This window comes from Leptonychotes weddellii, chromosome 2, assembly GCF_054177405.1.
Source record: "Leptonychotes weddellii isolate Sample4059 chromosome 2, ASM5417740v2, whole genome shotgun sequence".
NCBI classification, from domain to species: Eukaryota; Metazoa; Chordata; class Mammalia; order Carnivora; family Phocidae; genus Leptonychotes; species Leptonychotes weddellii.
Window position 1 is genome coordinate 36,877,549 of NC_138370.1, and position 6,284 is coordinate 36,883,832.

Sequence of the window (6,284 nt, forward strand, 5' to 3'; positions counted from 1 at the left end):
CGAGGGGGTTGGACGCGGCCTCAGTATTGCTCTCACAAACAGATGCGCGCCGGCGGCCCCCCCGCCCCCCGATCCGCCGCCGCCGCCGCCGCCGCCGCCGCCGCCGCCGCCGCCGCCACCACCAGCCCCGCCGCTTCCTAGCAAGCTCACTGCTGCCCAAAAGCTCCCAGCCAGGGAACTCCACCAGCCTATTTATCTGAGCCCCGGGAAAGCTCCGTGACGTAGCTGCCCATATATGGACAGACAAAGCCCAGCCGAAGGGGCGCGACGTCACAATGGAAGCTCCTCACAATGGAACATTAGAAAGCAGGAAGCGGGCCGCAGCCAACATGCGGCGCCCGCAACGCTCGCGGATCTTAAGAAAATGAGAGAAAGAGAGAAATAGAAGGAAGAAGGAAAATTCGAGAGGAGAGAGGACAGAGGGAAGCAACTGAACGCAAAGCGTAAAGCGCGCAGCGCGGAGTTGGAAAAGCAATAACCGCCTGTGTGTTTATTTTAGGTCGGCACTACGAGAGCGCGCTTGTACCGCGGGGGGCGGGGGGCTGGAGTTGTTTGCAAGTGGCCTCCAACACCCCAAGCAGGGAGAAAGGCAATTGGAAACACCCGGCGAGGTCCCCTTGCAACCTGGGAACTTCTGGGGAACCCAGAAGGTGTGCGCTCCGACCCTGCTCCCGCCGCTCGTCTCGCACCTAGGACCCGGCCTGAGAGCGAGAGAAAGGGAGCGCGTCCCTTCGAGGAGGACTGCAGCGGGTCAGGGATCGCAGATCCAGGATCCCCACCACAGTCGTGCGGCCCTCACTGGGATTCTCCGCCCGAACCCCTGCCGCTCCCGGGGCCCCTGACCCTGAGCTGACTCCCAGCGGAGCGCGGCGGCGGAGAGCTTGGTGGCTGCAGCGTGGCGGCGCGGGAGGCGAGAACCCCCGCACTTTTGGGGTCGAGGATGTATGGTTCGGGTGGTGAAGAAGTAGGAATGAAGTTGAGGGGATAGGAAACATGCGCACCAAATCCCTGCTAATTCCCTAACGGTTCCAAAGCACCCCCTTTGGCCACGGGATGGCAGGAGGGCTCAGCAGGCCCAGGCGCAGTCGCTGTCTGTTGCTGCCTGCGAAGGGCCCGCCACTGAGTTGCAGCGGGAGCCTGCCGAACCCACAGTCTCGGAGCCATCTCCTCCAATCTCTACCCTCCCCCTCGCCTTCCCCAGGGCTGTCCCCATCGCTGCCTGCCGGCGCCCTGCAGTCAAGGGCCTCCTGTTTGACGACCGGAACGCTGTCACCTCCCGGAGCGGCAGCAGATCCCGGGGGCGGCTGCTACGTTCCCCGAGGCCTGCTGCGGGAGCGCGCGCGGCCGGGCCGCGGGAGAGCGGGAGGAGAGAAAGGGAGCGTGGGGGAGCGACCCCGAATCACACCGGCACCGGCTTGGCGTGGGAGGATTCCCTCCTCGGTGGCCGTGTGGGCGCGGTGAATCCCGCGTCTCCCCCCCGCCCCTCGCTGGGGAGTCGGGGTTGGGGGAACGTGCATTCTCAGGGGGAGTGGGAGTGTTGACAAGGAGGAAGAGAGGATCCCCAGGCCTCACTCCGTGGGAGGGCCACGCGGGCCGGGGACGTGTGGGAGGAACTCCCGAGCTGCACATCGTGGTGGGGGTGGATGACAACCTCGCTCCCCTCCCCTTCGCTCGGCGGAGAACTGGGGTGGGAGGGCCCGGCCTCCCCCGGATCTTCTCTGGTTCTTAGCAAAGGAGGGATTCCCGCCGCCCGCGAGCCCCCTCACCCCACCCCACCCCGGCCGCCGCTCCCGCCAGGCTCCCCACACCTCTACCGGGGAGGCACTGCGCCCCCGGGCTCTCCTCCGCCTGCGCGGCGCAGGGAGGGAGCGCTCTGCAGCGGTCCCGGGCTCCGGCCGGAATCAGGGCATGCAGCGCCTCCCGCCCCCGGCTCCCTCCCTAGGGGGGCGAGCGGCCGGCCCGGGGGCGTGGGCGGCGGTGTGAGCCCGGCTGGGCGCGGGAGGGGCCCTGGCGGCTGCAGGGAGGGTCGCGGGGCTGCGGGCCAAGCCGGGAAGAGCCATACAAGGAGCGGATCCGGTGACGCGCCGGCCGCGCCCCTTCTCCTCGATTTGGCTGCTGATTCCGGTCCCCGGATTTGCATATTTTGGCATCCAGTGGAAAAGGAAAGAAGAACGGAACCCGCAGCCTTTAAAGGAACCGCACAGACTCTAGCGTCACCTAGGGAGGCGGTCTGGGGGGCGTGAAAAATTAGCCGGCGGCTCCGGCCTCTGGCCGCCGAGCCTGGCTGCGAGGGAGAAGCCGGGAGCGGCGGGGACTAGCGAGTATCGCCCGCACCTGGCCCCTCGGCGGCGCTTCCTGCTGCCCGGGCACCCGGAGGTGGCAGGGGGTCTCCGCGGGTTCCTGCCCGGGGCCAGCAGACGCCGCCAGGGCCGCGGCCTTGGGCGAGCGGCAGGCCACCGTATTGACTGCAGTGCCCTGTTTCCCCGCGCGAGGCACAGCTCAGCCTGCGGGGGTGGCAGGAAGGAAGCGCGAGACCTACAGGCCGTCTAGCTCCACTCCGGGGGACCCTGCCGCGATGCACCCCCTCCCCATCCGTCCAGACCTCTCCCCAGGAGAGGAGAGTCAAGGAGCTGGAAACCCTAGTCCTGTTCGATAGGGGCCCACGTTAGGAAAGGCAGAGGCAGTGGTGAGAATTTGGGATCCTTGAGAGCTTCCAGGACCCCAGAGACGGTGGAGGAGTGTAACCCGGCCAGAGATGGCCCGCAGACACTTTCAGCCTAGCTGCACTTGTCGCACCCAAGGAGAGGGGCGAGGAGCAGAGCTTGCCCGCCTGCTCACCCCGTTGGTGAGACTGGATAGGAGTCTTTGGGGGCAGATTGCCTCCCCCCTCCTTCCTACTAGTTCTTGACAAAGAATGGGAGCCTTCAGTTTAATTAAATAAGTGTTCATTAATACTTCAGGTGAGGGCAAATTTCTGAATTTCTTTCTTAGCCTCAGTTTCCTTGTTTGTAAATTGGGATAATAATAGTGCCTGTTGCTTTGGAAGCTTTAAATGAGATAATCCTCATACTTATGCTAGCCCCCTCGCAAGCACTCCATAAATGGCAATTAATATTGGTAAACTACATTCTCCCCCACTCTACCATGTATCTTACGTGTGAGCATAAGTGATAAAGGGAGTAAAAAGGGCCAGGTATCCCACATCCGTGTGATCATATACAAGAAGCATTAAAGTTTATTATTAAGGGGAGAAAGAAAGTCCTGTTTGTGTGCCAGGTACCTGCTGGGCACTGTGCCGATGTAGAGATGGTTAAAGAAAGGTCCTCGCTCTGCAGGAGCACCAGCCCTGGATAGCTGGGGCTGACATAAGGCCGGGTACAAAGAAGTCACTCGGTTGCACTTTAATACTCTGGAGCATCCTTCTAGATTTTTTGGAGCGTGACTCTGGCTCTGGGAGTGGGGTGGGGGACTTGTGCCCTTCTGTCCCTCCTCTGCCGTAAGAAGGAGTCATGCTGGGGAAAGCCTGCCTCTGCAAGCAGAGGTCCTCCCTGCCTGGCTCCAGTTCAGGCTGGAGCCCCCATAGGTGTCCCCTGTTACCCTGGATGATGGTGGCAGACGGAGGCCAGGCTTCTGTGGCAGGAGGGGACAACCCTGGGCATGAAGTGGGTTTGGGGTGTTTGGAGTGGTTGCTTACAGACTAATAGCCGTCTCCCATCTGTTTGCCAAGCCTTGAATTCAGCATAGAAAAAAAGCTTTCCTCCTTCCCTCCCCCCTTCTTTCTTCCCTCCCTCCCGAACAGGGGCTGAGGGTGATTGTCTCAGTTTTATTGGCGGGCTCAGGTGAGAATGCCAAGGGCCTAATTACCTGAACTCCAAGCCCCGGACTTGTTGGGGAGCGAGTAGGCACTGGTTCAGGGCGTCCTCAGCCTGGAGATGGTGAAAGGCAGGCCCGGCCCCTCTGCACTGGGGCCAAGGCCACCCAGCCCCTGGCTGCTCTCTCCCACGGAACCCAGCTCCCCACGCCAGCTGCATTTGTGGGGACTGCTGCCGCTTGTGGGGGGCATAGGTGTGTTTGTCTTCGTGGAAGGATAAAGGAAGGAGTCGATGTGGCCCCAGGAATTCACCCCCGAAAAAGGCCAGGTTGTTGCTCTGTCTGGCTCCTTAGTTCCTCAGTCACCTTTGAACTTCAGCTCCCCTTTTTGCTGAAGACATCCAGTCCTCTGCAGTCTTATAAGACCCCCCCCATTAATTCAATCTGGGGTGTTAGCAATTAGTGCATTGCTCTTCTCAGAGGCGATTTGCATTTTAAAAGAAAATGCTTAGGGAGGGTAAGAAATGACCCAAAGGGATGAAGCCTCATGCTTAGCATGACCCCTGGAAATGGTAGGTGCTCAATGCTGGAGGACTGAAGTCTGACTGTGGGTAGCAGGCCCAGTGACAAGCAGCGGGAGGTCTGGCCTACAGAGAGAGTGTCTGGGGTTCCTCACTTCATTCCAGGCACCTGTGTACAGGGCCCACTCTGGTGGGATTGCTCTGGACTGACCCTTGTCTCAAGGGTGTTCCGTTGCCTTCCATTTTGGGGTGCCCCACAGGATGTGCACAGGAGACAGGTCACTGGTGGAGTCTCCCTGGCCAGCTCTCCCTGGCATTCTCGAGGTCATTGCTATTTGTTTGACAAAGACAGCCAGCTGAGGGTAGGTGGGTTTTGCCTAGAAGCTTTTGGAGGGGAAATAGTGTTGACAGCCATGAAGACTTTTGAAGGTGTGCTCCTTCTGAAGCCACAGAAGGTGGGGCCATGGGAGCCCTGTGGACATACTTCATTGTCTTCACTCAGTGAAAACGCTTTTAGGGCTGCCCCCTTAACATTTGGCTTTTTAAAAAAAAAATGGAAAGAGTCCGCCAAGTTGTTCGTTGCAAGATACTGGGCCAAGAAGTGGCTGAGCTGAGATTTGAACTCGGGGCCTTGTGACTCCAAGCCACTGCTCTTCATTCCAGCCTTTGCCCCCATCATGGCTGTCAGAGAAAGAAATGAGATGGCGGAGGTAGGTAATAGGATGGGTAGGCATACAACTTGTGGGGAAGGTGATGGGTAGAAGAAAGGTTAATTGGAATGTTGCCTCCTTCCACCCACTTGGACCCAGCATGGGGTAGGGGAGGAGCCCCTGCCCAGGGGAGAGTCCCAGGCTAAGCACTCAGGGAGGTTGGGTGGGGGGGGGTGGGTAGGCTTTTGGCAGGGCTCTCAGTAGGTGGAACGGCCACTGTGCCCCTCTGAGCTCAGGTCCCTTGACCCTAGGTTGTCTCAGAGGCCACGGGGGCCTCTCCACATCAGTCCTGCATTTCCATTTTGAACACTTGCTTGTGCCCCATTTCAGAGTAACTCATTATAATCATGTTGAATCAGGTTGGTTTTTGATCACACTATCAGGAATTCGGGGGCAAGTCTGGTGACCAAAACGGAGAAAGTCTTGTTACAAAATAATATTTGTTGGGGAGGGGCTCCCAAGTGGTCCTGGAGCCCCCTCCTTAGACACAGGTCCAAGGCTGTGAGTAACTGCCACAGGGGGGTGGAGAGGATGAGCATTTAGGGCTGGGCCAGGTGGGGGCAGGGAGGGAAGGCAGGTCTCCCGTAGAAGGTGAGACTTGGAAAGAGTTTGCTGGATGGGTAAGTGGAAAGTAGAATCAGGAGTTCTGGATTCTGCCATGAATTGTCTATGTGACTTTGAGCCAGGCTGTCTTGTTCCTGGGCTTCTGGTAGGAAGTGGACCAGACAACCCACCTCTAAGGTCTCCCCAGCCCTGTTAATCCACTGTTTCAGGATTCCACTGTAGAAAGGGTTGGGAGGAGACACGTTAGTGTTCCTAATCAAGTTTGGGGTTCTGTAAGGCTTGGTCTGGGATCCTTGTGGAGGAGGAGGCACGGGTCAGGGGATGAGACCTTAGAATGGGAACTTTGCTGTGGTAGCTTAGGGCTTCATGGAAGGTAAGTGGAGTCATGTGCTCAGAAGGCCTGTTACTGCCCCTGGGGGCCACTGTGGGACAGCCCCCTTCTCAACTGGGAGGGATGGTATCTCTGCAGAAAGGACTCTTGGGGGACGGGGCTTTTTGAAAAGAGGAACTTTATCATCTGAAATGAACCAGAAAATGTGTGAGTGCGAGGGGACAGTGGGGGAGGTGGTCAGGGGGAGCAAAGAGAGTGAGAGAGAGAAACGGAGAGAGAGAGATGAGAACAGTTTCTCTCCCACCGATCTCCGCACAGCCAGCCTCTTGGCTTCACCCATGGGGCAGG